Genomic DNA, 15,314 nt, shown 5'->3' with positions numbered 1-15,314 from the left:
GCTGGTGACAAAGTAGGTACTTGGTAAATAAATGCCTATGGGAGTTTGGAGAGCTCGAGGTCCCTCGGCAGCTCTGACACAGCACGATTCCTGTGTGTTGTCCTTGGACTTCACATTCCTATTTCCGGTTTTCAGAACATCAACTCAGCTTTATTGTTCAAGGTCTGCTTTAATCACCACACAGAGCACACACACAGCCCAGATCCCTGTCCTCTGCTTGAGCCCTATGCTGTCTCCAGCAGAGTCCTTCTGGGGTGCTTTCCTTCCACCCTTCTGCTCTGGCAACAAAGCCTCCATGGACACTTCTTCCAATCATGCCTTGGGCTCACTTTAAGTGATGATGTAAAAAAACAAACAAAAAAAAACCTGGTGCTCCAAATTTCCTGTTACATGGACTAGAGCAAAACCACAGAGCACGCCATCCTTCACACAGCATGAGAATCCGTGGGAGAGATGGCTTGTTCTGTCCAGAAATGATTTGCTAGGACTCCCCCTGCACACAGGGAATCGGATGGGAGGGGGGGTTTTGCGGGCTACAGAGAGAGCAAAGAGCAAGGGATGTGGCCTTCGGCACTCTGTGGGTATACGTGCGTGCCCTGAACAGGAGCGTTACAGCATCTGCTGCCTTTCTTCTCTCCCACAAGGGTAATTGGCGCTGTGGGTCTCCTCGATCCTGACACCGCCTGTCAGGCAACTATAAAACCTCCAAATTAAGATCTTGACTCTGCACCAGGAATAAAAGCAAGCTCGATTTGGGCCAAGTTTAATTATCATGCCAGGAGTCTGAACTTCCCAGGTTGCAAAGTCACGTGTTTACCAAGAGAAGGCCCGTCACCCCCCGACTGGGGTCAGAGAGCTAAGACCCCATGTGTGGGCAAAAGAGAGGAGATGGCTGGATTTGGGCAGGGGGTGGGGGTCGAGGCAGAAGAACAAATCCCAGGTGGCTCCTTGTACAGACCTGCTCCATCTGACAAGGGTCACAGGAAGTAGCTGGGTTGACGCATGTGTGGACATCCTGCATGGCTGGCCCCTGGGGGAGGCAGGAAGGACCCCGTGTCTCCGTCCACTTTGGAGTTTCTGCTCTGGCAAGTGTCACATGCATGAAATGGAGTGGCGGCAATAGTTGTCCTCAGAACTTTTCTGGCAAAAAGCTGAAGGAGCGTGTGGGAGCTCACCTCCAAGATAGCCCCCAAACCCCAGCACCCAGTATTCACACCCTCCCGCTGAATGACCATTTCTAACTGACAGGTGGACATAATGGCTGTGAATTGAAGCCCAGGTCACAAAGGGCAGTGAGCATCAGTCTCTCCCTCTTGGGGATTGCTCACTCCATGTTATGAGGACACTCATCAGGCAGCCCAGGGAAGAGCCCATGGGGCAAGAAACAGAGGCTTCCTGCCAACAGCATGTGAATGAGCTTGGATGGCGAGCCTCCCGGCCTGGCCAACAACTGGATTGCAGCCTCATAAGAGACCCTGAGTCTGATCCCTGGGCTTCCTGAAACTTAGAAGCCACATGAGAGAATAAACATTGTTGGAAGCTGCAAAGTCTCGGGGCTGTTTGTTACACAGCAATAGATAACTACTTCACTGGGAACATTCTATAAACTGGGATCAGAAGTAAATTCTACACAAACACATCAGATTCTGGGTAAAATGCTTGGGATCCAGTTCTTCTAAGCCCACCTGACTCTTTCTCATGTGCCCTATGCCTGATGGTTTATCTGTTCTCCCAACACATACACACACACACACACACACACACACACAGCTCTTAGGCAATAACTGCTGCCAAAACATAAAACTCCACCTTCCTTGTCACAGTGGAGACAAACTGAGGGGCAGTTTATGATCCAGAGCCCCAATGGGGCAGCGGGACCCGGGCTCTGCCTGAAGGCACACTCTTGCTTGGCACTCTCCTCTCCCTGTTTGGTCTCCCTGGTCCAGCACACTCTCCCCGGGGAGCTCTTCCTTAACAAATCATCTGCACCAGTCTTTGCCTCCAGGAAACCTGACCTGAGATACCCCTTGTTAAAACCTAGCCTCCTCGAAAAAAGAAAATTAAAGACGTCACCTTTTACTGAACTTTCCCCTTAAAGTGATCAGACTCTAACATTCTTCCATGCCCATAATTCATTAACTTTTAAACCAAGAAACTATAAGTTTACAGCTTTAAATACATCATTTGCCCAGCAGTTTTTTAAAAAAGATTTTATTTATTTATTTGAGACAGTGATCACAAGTAGGCAGAAAGGCAGGCAGAAAGAGGAGGAAGGAGGTAGAGAGAGAGGAGGAAGCAGGCTCCCTACTGAGCAGAGAGCCTGATGTGGGGCTTGATCCTAGGACCTTGAGATCATGACCTGAGCCAAAGGCAGAGGCTTAACCCACTGAGCCACCCAGGTACCCCTACCCAGCAATTGTTTTCAAAAATTATACAAGGCCTCTATTCTGTGAAAGGCAATGAAATAAATCCTTTGGAGACCATAAAGATGAAATCATGTGTCCTGGAAGGGTGATCACATTCTCAGTATTTTCTTGTGCAATGTTTTGGGATTTCACGCAGTGGTCATTAAAGTAGGTAACAGCCAGCCACGTACTTGCTGGGTGTCACAGCGGGTGCTGAGGCCTGACTGTCTTTAGGGCTTTGTAGATAGTGGCTGCTCAACAGTCACTTGTGGAATAAATAAATTACTGAACAGTTGGCAGTTGACACAAATTTGTCAGCTATTCTTCCTTGCATTTTTTTCGGAAGCATGTGGTGAAATCGATCATATGTTAGTGAGAAAAAGAATGAACCGACAGACAAGGCAAGTCTGGCTTTGCTGGTGACGGTTTCAGATCAAAGTGCCTCAGACAGAGGTAGGGGGATAGTGATGGGGAGGGGGGGTAGTCTCATCAACAGTTCGGGACTGAGGAGCCTCCCCTGAGCCCCACCCTGCCCACAGGGTGGGTGGGGGGGTGGCGCCCCCTTGGCTGTCTTTTCTGTGTCTTTTTATAAAATCATGATACAATTGTCTTGCCGGCCTGAAGGCAGGGGCTGGCCTAGAAGACCCTGTGAGGCTCCTCTCTGTTCCCCCCCCCCCACCGCTCATCTTCAGTGGGAGAGTGGAGCAAGGATTACCAGGGGGGCTGGGGAGGGGGGCTGCAGGGCTGACTCCACAGCCCTCCACTGAGCCTCCATCTGCTTTCACTGATTCTTTGAGCTTTCCCACAAAATGAGCCATTTTTTTTTTAAAGCTCATCTAAACCACATGGCACACTATATTTAAATCAGTTAGGAAAACATATACATCCTCAAATGCAAACAAGCAAAAGACATGAAAAGATTATTCACAAAAGAATAATACAAAACAATCCAAATACACACAAACAAACAAACAAACAAAAACCAACCAAAAACTTCTCTAGGGAAGAAATGGAAACTTGAACAATATGCTGTTTTTCACGTATCAAATTGTCAAAGTGCTTAAAATTCTAATACCGACTATTAGAAAGAATGCAGAAAGAGACACTAGTTGGGTGTAAACCAATATAACCATTTGGAATTTCACAATGTATGTGAAAGGCACTAAAAATGCTTTAATCTTTGACCAAGAGTCTATCGTGAAAAAATCGTCAGACATCAGACAAAGATGTTTTTCTCTGAGCTATTTACATTTCATTTCCAGCAGGTGCATGTTTTTGGGGCCTTTACCATGATCCAGCTTTGCTCTAGGAACTGGGGGTCTAGCAGTGAACATAAGGGACCAAAACCTCGGCCTTTGTGGGGCTCACATTCCAGTGGGTCCCCATACCCCGGAGCTCCTGAGTTTGCCAAGGTGACCGCAAATGCCACTTCTTTCCCTTGGCCCTTGTACCACCCCAAACTCAATAGTCTACACCTCACATCGGACTACATTTAAACTTGATCATTCCCATGTTTCTCTAAACCAAATGTGCCATATCTCTAAATATTTTTCCTTTCCCCCAACTTTTTATAAAGAAAAAAACTGAACATCCAGAGTAAATGAAAGAAAGAATTTCTATATATCCACAGCCTAGACTCAAACAACCTAACAATCTGCACACCTGTGCTTTCTCTCTCCCTCCTCCATTTCTACTAAAACCATATGAAAGCAAACTGCAGGCATCATAACACTCCACATTTAAAAAGCCCGGAGTACAGCTTCTAAGAATAAGGCTGTTCCTCTACGTCATCGGAATGCCATTATCACAGCTAAGAAAATTCACAATCGCTCCATAATCTGTCTAAAATCCAATCTCTGTTCTCATTTCTCCTGATGGTCCCCCAAAATGGCTTTCACGGCTGGGATCTGTGAACCAAGATTTCACTAAGTTCCAAGAAGTCACTTTGTCGCTTTGCTCTCTTCAGACTCCTGTCATCTAAAACATCTCCCCACTTTGTGTTTCTGACTGACCTTGGCCGAATCCAGCCTTGTTGACGGCAGCACGGCCCCCACTGCAGATTTGGGTGATTGCCTCCTTTTGCGGTGTTTTAACTTGTTCCTTTTCCGCCTGTATGTTCCTTCAAGGCAAAGTCGGGGCTAGATGCTTCATTGGATTCAGCTGAACCATTTTTAGCAAGAATGCCATCCAGGTGACGCGTGTTTCCAACTGCATCGCATGGGGAGGCACTAATGTCAGCTGGCCCACTCTTCCTGATGCTGAATTTGATTGTTAATTTGGAAGCTGCCAGATTGTTGTGAAGGAAAAATACCATTTTTCCTTTGGCAACTGTTAAGTTACCTGTGAAACCATGTAAACATCCTCTTTCTAATAACCTGGCTTTTTACCTCCGTTAATGATCCTTCCTGAATGAACCATTACCTTGGAATTGCAAAATGGGAATGTTCTAGTGTTCCTTCTGCTTACATGAGGTGATATTTTTCTTTCTTTTTTTTTTTTTGAAGATTTTATTTATTTATTTGACAGAGAGAGATCACAAGCAGGCAGAGAGGCAGGCAGAGAGAGAGGAGGAAGCAGGCTCCCTGCTGAGCAGAGAGCCCGATGTGGGCCTCGATCCCAGGACCCTGAGATCATGACCTGAGCCGAAGGCAGCAGCTTAACCCACTGAGCCACCCAGGCACCCCACGAGGTGATATTTTTCTATGAAGAAGACTCTTCCTTTGTTTTTTTTATTCGTTTTGCTCGGTTTTTGAGTATCAGTATGGATTCATGATGGGTTTGTTTTCAGTCTGTTTTTTGTTTTGTTTCAGTTCTATTAATTTAGAACTATTTGTTTTTGTCCTATTCCTCTTGATGCTCAGACTGTCACAAATGAAACCAGTAGGACCCCCTTTAAGTTGGCTACTATGTCTCTTTAGATATATCCCTTCCCTCTTAGCATTTCCTTCCTTTCTGGCACAGCAAAATACCTTATATACTTCCTTATACTTTTCTATAGCCTAGACCTTCAGTCAGCTACTTCTCCAAAGAGGTCTTGTTCCTGTTAGTGCAGAATAGTACTTAGAAGCCAACATCTGGACACTCTGTGTGCTCATTACTACAGGCAGGTCAATGCCTCTGAGAGGCCTTCGCAGGACCGACAGCTAGGAAATCTGTGTGTGCACGCGTGCTCACATGGAAACCTTCCACTCCAATCCAACACACAGCCTTCCTCTTTACTCACCCCATTCTGTATTGGCATCTCCCTTTGCTAAAAGTGCAGACTCTGGCTGACAACATCCGTACACTGTACGATATTTCTCTTTTCCACAGTTATAGAATTTCACAATGACTCTGTGCCATCACCGACAACAAAGGGAGCGACTTCAAAACAATAGACATTTGTTCTCTCTCCATTCTGGAGACCAGAAGTCCAAAATCAAAGCAATGGCAAGGCCATGCTCCCTCAGAAGGCTGTAGGGGAGGGTCTATATGCCTCTTTCCTAGGGTGTGCTGGCTACTGGCAACCCCTGACTTTCCTTATCTTAATATATGCATCATTCTGATCTCCACCAATGTATTCATATGGCGTTCTCCTGTCTGTGTGTTTCTGCATCTCTGTGTCCAAATTTCTCTCTCCTTACTAAGACACCCGCTATTGGATTAGGGCCCACCCTAATCTAGTATGACATCATCTTAAATTCGTTACATCTGCAAAGACCCTCTTCACAAGTCATGTCCCCTTCATACCAGAGGCTAGGACTTCCGCACATCTTTTCAGGGAACACAATTCAACCCACACCGTCTACTAAGTAAAGTTCAGAATTTCTTTGCTTTTTATAGTCCCAGAATAGATAGATCTCAGTAATGGTATAGAAATGAAATTCAAAAATTCCTTGAATTAATTTTTTTTTCCTGTGTGGGTATGTTATTCATCTGATAATTACTTAGGTTCATCCATGTCGGTTTATTTTCAATTCCAGAGTCTGGTTTTTCCCCAGACTTTCAGATTTCTCTTTATTCACTGAGTATGTAAAGCATCTACAAGGTTTATAAGTCAAAACTGGATAAAAAAAGTATGCCCAGAAAAGTCTTACCCTCTGCCCCACCTCAGGAAGTAACCAAGTTTACCAATTTCTCTGTTTTCCTTCTTGCACTTCTCACTTGAGATGAGAAAAAGAAAATTGTGCATGTACCTGTGTAATGGAAATCACCCACTGTCTGGTCCCGAATGCCTCCCTACGATCATGTCTCCAGCTGCATGGTACTCTGTTGTGGGTCTTCCTCATAATGCATTTACCCAGTAAATGGGTTTGTAGGTTCTTTCCAATATTTTTCTACAAAAAAAAAAAGACACAGTGAATGACCTTGTGCTTATCTTGCTTCATAGTTCAGGGTAAATTCTTAGAAATGCGATTGCTAGAGCAAAGGGCAAATTGCCTTGGCACCATCAGGCTGCTGTGACAGAAGACGAAAGAACATTTTGTTCCCACAGTTCTGGAAACCGGGAAATCCAAACCCAAAACAAGGGATCTCTCTGGGTTTCTTTTGTAAAGACACTGATCCCATTTTCGAGGACCCCATCCTCTTGACCCAATCACCTCCCAAAGGCCTACCTCCAAAGGCCATCACCTTAGGATTGGGATCTCAGCCTCTGAATTGGAGGGACCACAAACATTCTGTCCACTGCCCACGTGTGCTTCTGTAAGTTCTGGGCAAATTCCCTTCCCCACGAGGTTGGACAATTTTGTTTTCTCATCAGCAACGTATGTGAATGCCTGTTTCCCCTGAAGATCTTCAGTTTGATAATAACAGTGGATTTCAACCCAGAAAATTCAGAGTGTCCTGTCTTAAAGACAAGTGCGCCATGGATGGAGAGTCACAGGAGGGAGAGCACTGAAAAGGAGGGCCTTGGGTTAAGGAAGGGACATCTTGTATTTGAAGGTGTTTGTTCTCAAGGGGAAGGAATTTTTCCACTCTGTTCTGTCATTTCTCTGACTCACCGTGTCAAGGAGGTTTTCCTCGCTCCTGGTAAGAATCCATCACTTTTAAGAGAAAACATTCAACTGATGACAGGTTAGAGTCTTTCTTTTTTAAGAACGAATGCTAATTTCAAATGGAAGAATGTCTTTCTGGCGAGCCTACGACCCTCCTCCGAGACCCCTACAAAAGACCTTCGTGGTTAAGAAGAAAAGAGAGACTATTAAAGACTGTCTTTTCTTTTTTTAAGGATTTTATTTATTTGAGAGAGAGAGCATGAGAAGGAGCAGAGGGAGAGGGAGGAGCAGGCTCCCTGCTGAGCAGGGAGCCCAGTGCAGGACTTGATCCTGGGACTCTAGGATCATGACCTGAGCTGAAAGCAGTCACTTAACCAAGTGAACCACCCAGGCACCCTAAAGACTGTCTTTTTAACCTGAGCCTAACAGAGCAACAGGCGAGAGACCCTGCTGACTCTGGGACAAATAAAAGCCACTCCAAGGGCTGAACAGCATTTTAGCAACAATAATTTAGCATGCAATCTTTACTGCACGGAAAAAATGAGACATGGGTTTAAAATTTAAAAAGGAAGCATCAGCTGGTCAGCTCCAGGGGAAGGGTAAACAGTAAACAGGGAAAGAAACAAAAGGAAAATTTCATTTCTTTGTTGCTAAACTGACGTTCCCCTCCAGGTTTTAATGGTCCTCCCACTCAAAGTGCACTTAACTTTCTAGGGAGTAGCAAGGGAAGGTCTGCAGTTAGTGGGTAAAGGACATGGGTCCATGAGACGTTTCTAAGACTGTACCTTACTCAGGTGCACTGGGATGATCACAAAGCCTGTCTGTGTGCTTTCCAGCCTCCCCCAACTCCAGCTCCATTCAGCAAATATGTCCAGGGCCTCCAGGATGTATACAATGTCTCTGCCCACACAGCAAGGGCGGTGACATTGATCAGGCTGACTCTTGTCTCTTTGCACGACCCCATAGGACAGAGAATCTTTAAGAAAGTAATCAAGCTTTAAGAGAAGCTCTGGTGTAGTGCTACAGGAAATCCCAAGAGTGAGGGGATACAGCCGGCTATGGGGTGGGATGAGGGGGAGGGCTTCATGGAGGAGGTGGCATTTGATTTTTATTTGATTTGATTTGATTTGAGATGTAGCCACAAAGCAGGGGAAGGGAAGGGCTTGGAGTGTTAGAGAGACCTGTCTCTGATGGGAAGCAGTGATTTCTTTGATGACTTCTTTATGACTTCAACTGAAAAGGCAGAAAAATATCCCAGTTAGAAGTCGTACATGTGAGATTATAGAAGGGGAGGGAAATTTCTGGGTAAGATCTATTTTTATAACCAGGTGGATTAGACTCTCAGGTAAGTGCTTTAGTTTTAGAGACGGCAGGAGGTGATCTACTGTAAAATCTGAATTCATGATTCCTTGGAAACTGAAGAGCTTTTTACAAGATCTATATAATGAATTGAGGTGTTTCCCCCCACCCCACACCATAGAAATCTAGAGAATACACAACGGCTCGGCCCTCTTTTTCAAGTTCATCAGGATTCTCCACAGTTATGTGAAAGCTTCAAACCCGTGCTCTAAATTTATGCACATTAAGAGATTGATGTTGTTTTTGAAAGTAACTTTTTTTCCCCTTGTTACATAAGTGACACATTTATTGTAGAAATAATTTCAAGCACGAGAATAGAAAAACAGGAAAATTCCCTGAGAATCCAACCAACTACAAGGGCTGTGAAATGATTTTGCGATCATTCTCCCAGTCCTGTTTCAAACATCTATGGAAACCTAAAATTCCATGTCCAGAAGTCTACTTACAAACAAAATAAGATCACACTACCATCCAATTTCGGAATCTGCTTTTCCATTCAATATATTGCGGGCATCTTTCCAGATTGTTAAATATTTTCTAAATTGTTTTTCATGATACTCCATTTTAGAGATAGGTCCTAATTTAAATAGTCAGTCTCCTGTCATTGAACATTTAGGTTGCTAAAAATGTGTCACTATTAAAAGTAACATGACAGAGATGCCTGGGTGGTTCGGTTGGTTGAGTGTCATCCTTTGGCTCAGGTTGTGATCCCAGGGTTCTGGGATCCAGCCTGCTTCAGGCTCCTTGCTCAGCAGGGAGCCTGCTTCTCCTTCTGCCTGCTGCTCTCCCTGCTTGTGCTCTCTCTGACAGATAAATAAATAAAATCTTAAAAAAAATTTAAAAATTAAAATAACATGACAATAAACATTCTCCTAGCTATTTTTCCCACACAGATTTTTATAGCATATTAGGATATATTCCTAGAAATAGAGTCTTTTCACCAAAGAGTATGAACATTTGCAGGTTTATGATCTGGGCTGCCAGGTTGCCCTCCAGAAAGGTTGTACTCATTCACACTCCCACCCCCAGAAGCAAACGACAGTTTCCAAGCCTCGGCTGGCTAACACTGGCTGTTCATTTTTAAAAGGATTTGATTGCTGTGAATCAGATAGGTTTTGGGAATATCTGCTTTCTCTTTATGCTAGCATCCTCTTGTTTGGATCTAATTTGTACACTGTGGTCACCAGTTCCCTTATTAGAGTCCTCAAAACAGAAATATCTAAAGTAGGACCATCTGGGTGGCTCAGTCGGTTAAGCGGCTGCCTTTGACTCAGGTCATGATCCCAGGGTCCTGGGATCAAGCCCTACATCAGGCTCCCTGCTCAGCAAAGAGCCTGCTTCTCCCTCTCCCTCTGCCTGCTGCTCTGCCTACTTGTGCTCTCTCTCTCGATCTCTCTGTCAAAAAAATAAAAAATAAAAAAAATTATTAAAAAAAAGAATGAAATATCAAAAGTAGTCAAAACCTTTGAATTTCGGGGGGGGGGTAGGGCTATCTGTGAGCATGACGATGGGCAGTGGAGGACCAGACAGTTGGTCCGATAGGATATCCTGTTCTCAGCTTTTGCAAAGTGATCGATCCCCACCAGACACATATTGGCCTTTTTATGAGACTCTAAATCCTTACGCTTACTCCTGGAGACAACAAAGAACATTCTCTCTCCTGGATGTTAAGGGTGAGATGACTGATTTCAGCAGAAAATGAAAAGTTGCTGTGCTCCTTATTTCTTGTTATGGAAAATACTTCTCTAAAACCCTGTTATGTGCAATTTTCAAGGAACGGTCTGTGAACAATTTCTCGTTATTAATTTTGTTAACTGTGTGCCATTCCTTCAAGGCTACTTTGTTTAGGAATGTACATCTTTTTCTTTCTCATTTTGTACCCTACACGATTTTGTTACATTTGGTTAATAGTTAAGGCTATAAATTCACCTTTACAGCAGTGAATGTATCTTAGTGCTAAATGTAGGCTTCCTAAGTGCTAATAACTCTAATAATAATTCCTATTTGTATAGTACGCTATACTCACTATATATAGGACTAAATTAGATCTAACTATATAGTTTATAAGGTAATTTAAAATGAATAAACTGAAGTGGAAGGAGGTGGGTTAGTCATCCCTTTACCTTTTGAGTTTCAAGGAAGCGTGTATAGACCTCCACGGCCACAGCCTAAAATGTAAATTACGAGTACTGGGGAAGCTCCCTATTTACTCTAAATTTCAGCCTCCACTTACCTTGAAAATAACTATTTTTCCTTAGATTCCCCCTTATTCAGGATGTTCCTATTGGTCAAAAGTCCATGACATCACCCAGAGCCCAAATTACTGGACACTATACGTCCCAGCCTCCTTGGTTAGGAATATTCCAAAGAAATTCATAGCACGGGTCTTCTCTCATTTCGCACAGTTCCAGATAAAGACACAAGCGTTACAGCTTCTTCTCCATGAGTTATTTTAGGGAGCCAGCTTTGAGAAATACATTTCTATCAAGGCCGTACGATTGTCTGCATCTCATCGTTGAAGACAGGGCCAGCATCTGTCCCAGCCTTTTAAGGACACTATAAGGACACATCAACCATCAGAATGCTTTGGAAACTCCAACATTTCCTGAGCCAGGCAACAGCACCTAGGCTGTCTCCCACACCTGGACAGTGGAGCAAAGCTTGGCCACCTATTTTAGGCTCTGAAAATGTAACTGAGCCCAGCAATGGCATTCTGCGGCTAGTAAGCCTGCGTAGGCCTAACTACTTAAACCAGCCCAGCGTTCATACGCACCTCTTCATCCCTCTGAGCTTTTCCCTATTTAACCAATACTGTAACAACTGTCCACCATGGCAACCGTAGCAAAGAAAAAGAAGAACAAACACAAAACACAAAACACGCAAAACACACTCTTCACTTTACCAAAACAGTAAATCCAGACTAAGTGGGGTTTTTGTTTTTGTTTTTGTTTTTGTTTTATTTTTGGCTCACCGAAACATGTCCCCACGACCTCCCCCAAACTTGAAGCAGCAACCCCAGAAGCCCACTAGTTCCCAAAGAGGTCAGTTAGGGAAATATCTGCATTGGCCAAAGAAGGACAAGATGTAACCCCAAGGGAATGCCAACATTACACTCAATGACTCTAGAAGAAGGCCTGGAACCAAGGATATACCGATGTAGTGCCCACCAACCTCCCCACAGTTACTCCTTCATCAACCATCCCCTGATGCCTCCTGGAGGTGCTGGATGCCGAGGACGTGAAGATAAGTTACATCTTCCTAGCTTCCCCCACTCAAATCTCAGATCTGTCTGAGGAAAACTAACCTGGCCGTGATGAAGGAGAGAACAGGCATCATGGAGAGGAAGGCTGTTTAGGGAACATGGCCATTGGCCTCTCAATCCGAGTAGAGCCTGGTGACATTTGGGGACAGCTTACAAGTCCACCCTCACTTCTCACACCAGCTGCAGAGTTTGAGGGTCCCCAAACCCAACCCTAAATTCGGTGGAAGGACTCAGAACTCACTGAGAGCTGAAATACGTACAGTTATAGCTTCGTCCGTGAAAGGCTATGGATTTCAATCAGCCAAGGGAAGAGATGCATGGGCAGAAAAGGATAGAAATGTCCAGAAAAGTTCTACTTGGAATTTCAGTTGTCTTCCCCCAGCAGAGCTATGACTAGAGCTCACACCCCTGGGCAGCAATGTGTGACAGCCAGGAAAGCTCGCCTGAGTCTTGGTGTCCAGAGTTTTCCTTGGAGCTCAGTCACCTAGACCAGGTTGGTCACCAGTCTTCAGGCCCCCGGAGGTTGAGCTATTGTCACCTGGCCCATAGCCCTGCTTATCTGGTCCCAGGTCTCCAGAAAAACAGAGATACTCTTATTAGATAACCCACTCCAGGGCAGAGAGATCACCTCCCAGGAGCCCAAGGCAAAGCCTAAACCTCTCTTTGGGTAAGGTTAATTCTTCACTCCAGAGAGCTAACCTGATTGCTTTTAACTTATTTCCTTCATATTTACAACCCCACATTTGCGATTTATCTTCATGATCAAAAGGAAGGTGAGAACTCCACCTCCACCTCACCAGTAAAATACTTCCATTCGCCCAACAGAATAATCTACTTCTGGAAGTTTCCTTGCCGAGAAATATTTCTATCCATCAGGGGCGGATTTCCTGGTTTCTTGGAGCTGCCCTGCAGTGAGAGAGGTACATCTTCTCCTTCTCCTAACTCTCTCCCTGAATTTCGAGGGTTCAGTTAACCTTGAGGCTGTAGTCCCTTGTTGGACCTGCCTACATGGTTTAAAAGTGTTGATTTTCAAAGCAACTAAAAAGTCTTCGGAGAGGGATAAAATAAGCTACTGTCTTTATGGTTTTAGAAGATACAAGTAATTTCATTAAAAGCTATCAAGCCCCTGTTTCTAATGTATACATTAGGATATCTTAGAGTTTCTAACATATATGTAAGGATATCTTAGAGTTTCTAATGTATACGTAAGGATTATCCTTTTATTACCAAAAAAAAAAAAATCCAAGTTGATTTCCTACTAGATTTAAAAATACAAATGTGTCTTAACATTTGAGAGCCCGGTGATGGACCACGTGACCCTAAAAACCACTTAGCATAAGTGAATAGAAATTTGCAGTTCCTTTGTCCCACATAATACAGCCTACTTACCAGCATACACTTTAAAACTCTGGGTGATCTTGGGCTTGTCACCGTAACCCTCCTGTTCAGCGGCTTTTTCTGTAAAGCAAAAGTGTTGGATGAGACACTAATTTCTAAATTTCCTCTGGTTCTCCCTATTCTTCCTCAGAATAAAGTACTACTTTGTAAATCTAAATGCGGGCTCCTCAAAGCAGAGATTGCTACATAAAGAAGAATCCCCTTTGTTTCCAATATTTTCAATATTTACCTATTATAACCCAAAGGAAGCAATAAAGAATGTTTAGGCCACATAATATAAAATAACTGAAATATTTTTCAAAATATACCATTAATGTCTTAGCAAATCGAATGGGGCACCTACCATGGGCTAATCAGGTATAAATATTTGAAATATTGATCTATCTGTTTTGTGAATGATCCTGAACAAATGTTGGTTAAATGGAGATTTTTAGTAATAGCCCAATAAGCATTAAATCTGACAGGAGAGAAAATGTGCAGGATTTAGCTTAAAGTTATAGGCCTTCAGAAATCAGTGACTTTCTAAACCGATTTTATAATTAGAAGGATATTTTTAGCTTCTTTTTCAATTGGAAGGTTTTATTATGCTCATCTTAATATATGTAATTTCACTTGAGTATTTTCTGATTTAAACACACACACACACACACACACACACACACAAACACAAATCTTCTCCCCTTGGTGAAGCAAAGTGTGAAAGAAACAGCTTCCAACTTAGTGTTACATCAAATTTAAGGGCTGGGGAAACTATCCAAAGAGGTAGGTCCTAGAGACTATCCACACAGTGCTCGTCCTTGGGCCCTGATGAAAGATGAGCCCACCCTGGAGGGACCCATGGCTTATTGTAAGGACCGAGAATAACGAGAATTACGGTGCCAGATAATGCTGGTTATTCAAGGGAATGGGCTGGTGGGAACGCTACCTCCCATCCCACCGCGCCTTGACCTATAACCTGTCCTGCGGGAGTGAGGACTTAACCAGGGGAGCTGAGATCTAGCAGAGGGAACAGCAAAGCCCAGAGCCTGGGAAAGTACATGGTGAAACTAAAGCCCCAGAGGAGCCTGCAAAGGCAGTAGCCCGGAGGAAACAGAAAAGGAGTGGCCTGCCAATGAAGAGCCAGCCTGGTACAGTGCCGGGGACTGGTTGTGATGGGACTGCCATGCAGGTTATTAAGGAGGAAAGGGACCAACACAGACCGATGATTTAGAAAAGGGGCAGAGAAAAGGATGGACTGGGGAGAGGTTCAAATGCAAGGGTGGGGGGTGGAGGGTACTTCTTTGAGGGACTTTAAAGATCCAGGGGGCTCAGTGAAGCCCTGAGCTGTGGGGTGACAGGAAGAAGGTTGAGGCCAGCTCTGGGGTTCTGCCTGGTTTCCTGCTTGGCTGCTGGGGGCAGCGGGGAACATGTGTGTGCCCTAGTGGAATGTGTAGGACACATCCCAGCAAATATGGCCAGAGAGCAGATGAAAATGTGGAGTTCAGGAAAGGGTTGTCTGGGCTCTGTGGAATGAGTCAAGGATGGAAGGAGCTGGGCTTGGAAAATGACCAGGTGCTTGTCATGCAAATAATCTGAGGTCTTAGGAGCAAGACATCAGACCTGTCCATTGTGGCCCCGGGAAGCGACCAAGGGCAAAGCAGCTGCTTTAGAGATTGGGATTCAATCTGAGCCCCTTTTCCCAGAGTCAGAACTGGGGGAGGGTCCACGGGCATTCTCCTGCTAGTGTCTGGAAAGGAGCGTTCCCTTCCAGGCAACAAGCCTCTCTCCTCCAACTGCTTTCTTTCCTCCCACCCCAAACTCTCCCTTTTACCACAACCTCAGTGTTCAAGATGGCTGGCTAAGAAACCCAAAAGAGCCAACCTACCACCCAGTAACTAAAGCCCCTCCCTCCAGGAATATTTGCATCCCAAAAGG

The 15,314-nt window shown here is 44.4% G+C and overlaps 2 protein-coding genes across 3 annotated transcripts in view; one reads left to right on the top strand and one right to left on the bottom strand.

Annotated features, from left to right (window-relative positions):
* The window catches only part of NEU2 (neuraminidase 2), a 77,635-nt gene extending 63,968 nt beyond the window's left edge, over window positions 1-13,667 (bottom strand). The window contains exons 1-2 of one of the 2 annotated variants that reach the window (XM_044241871.1): window positions 13,392-13,667; window positions 6,581-6,721 (exon numbers count right to left, since the gene is read on the bottom strand). The gene's annotated coding sequence lies outside the window, so the exon portion shown is untranslated. Of the gene's footprint in view, window positions 1-6,580; window positions 6,722-7,387; window positions 7,408-13,391 lie in introns of those variants that run through there. The other variant, XM_044241872.1, reaches the window with a different exon arrangement.
* NGEF (neuronal guanine nucleotide exchange factor) overlaps window positions 1-15,314 on the top strand; it is a 71,547-nt gene that overhangs the window by 18,173 nt on the left and 38,060 nt on the right. The window lies entirely within an intron of this gene.

The sequence above is a fragment of the Neovison vison genome, chromosome 3, assembly GCF_020171115.1.
Source record: "Neovison vison isolate M4711 chromosome 3, ASM_NN_V1, whole genome shotgun sequence".
Classification (NCBI taxonomy): domain Eukaryota; kingdom Metazoa; phylum Chordata; class Mammalia; order Carnivora; family Mustelidae; genus Neogale; species Neogale vison.
The sequence above is the reverse complement of the archived record's forward strand: the minus strand, read 5'-3'. Positions and strand labels throughout refer to the sequence as shown.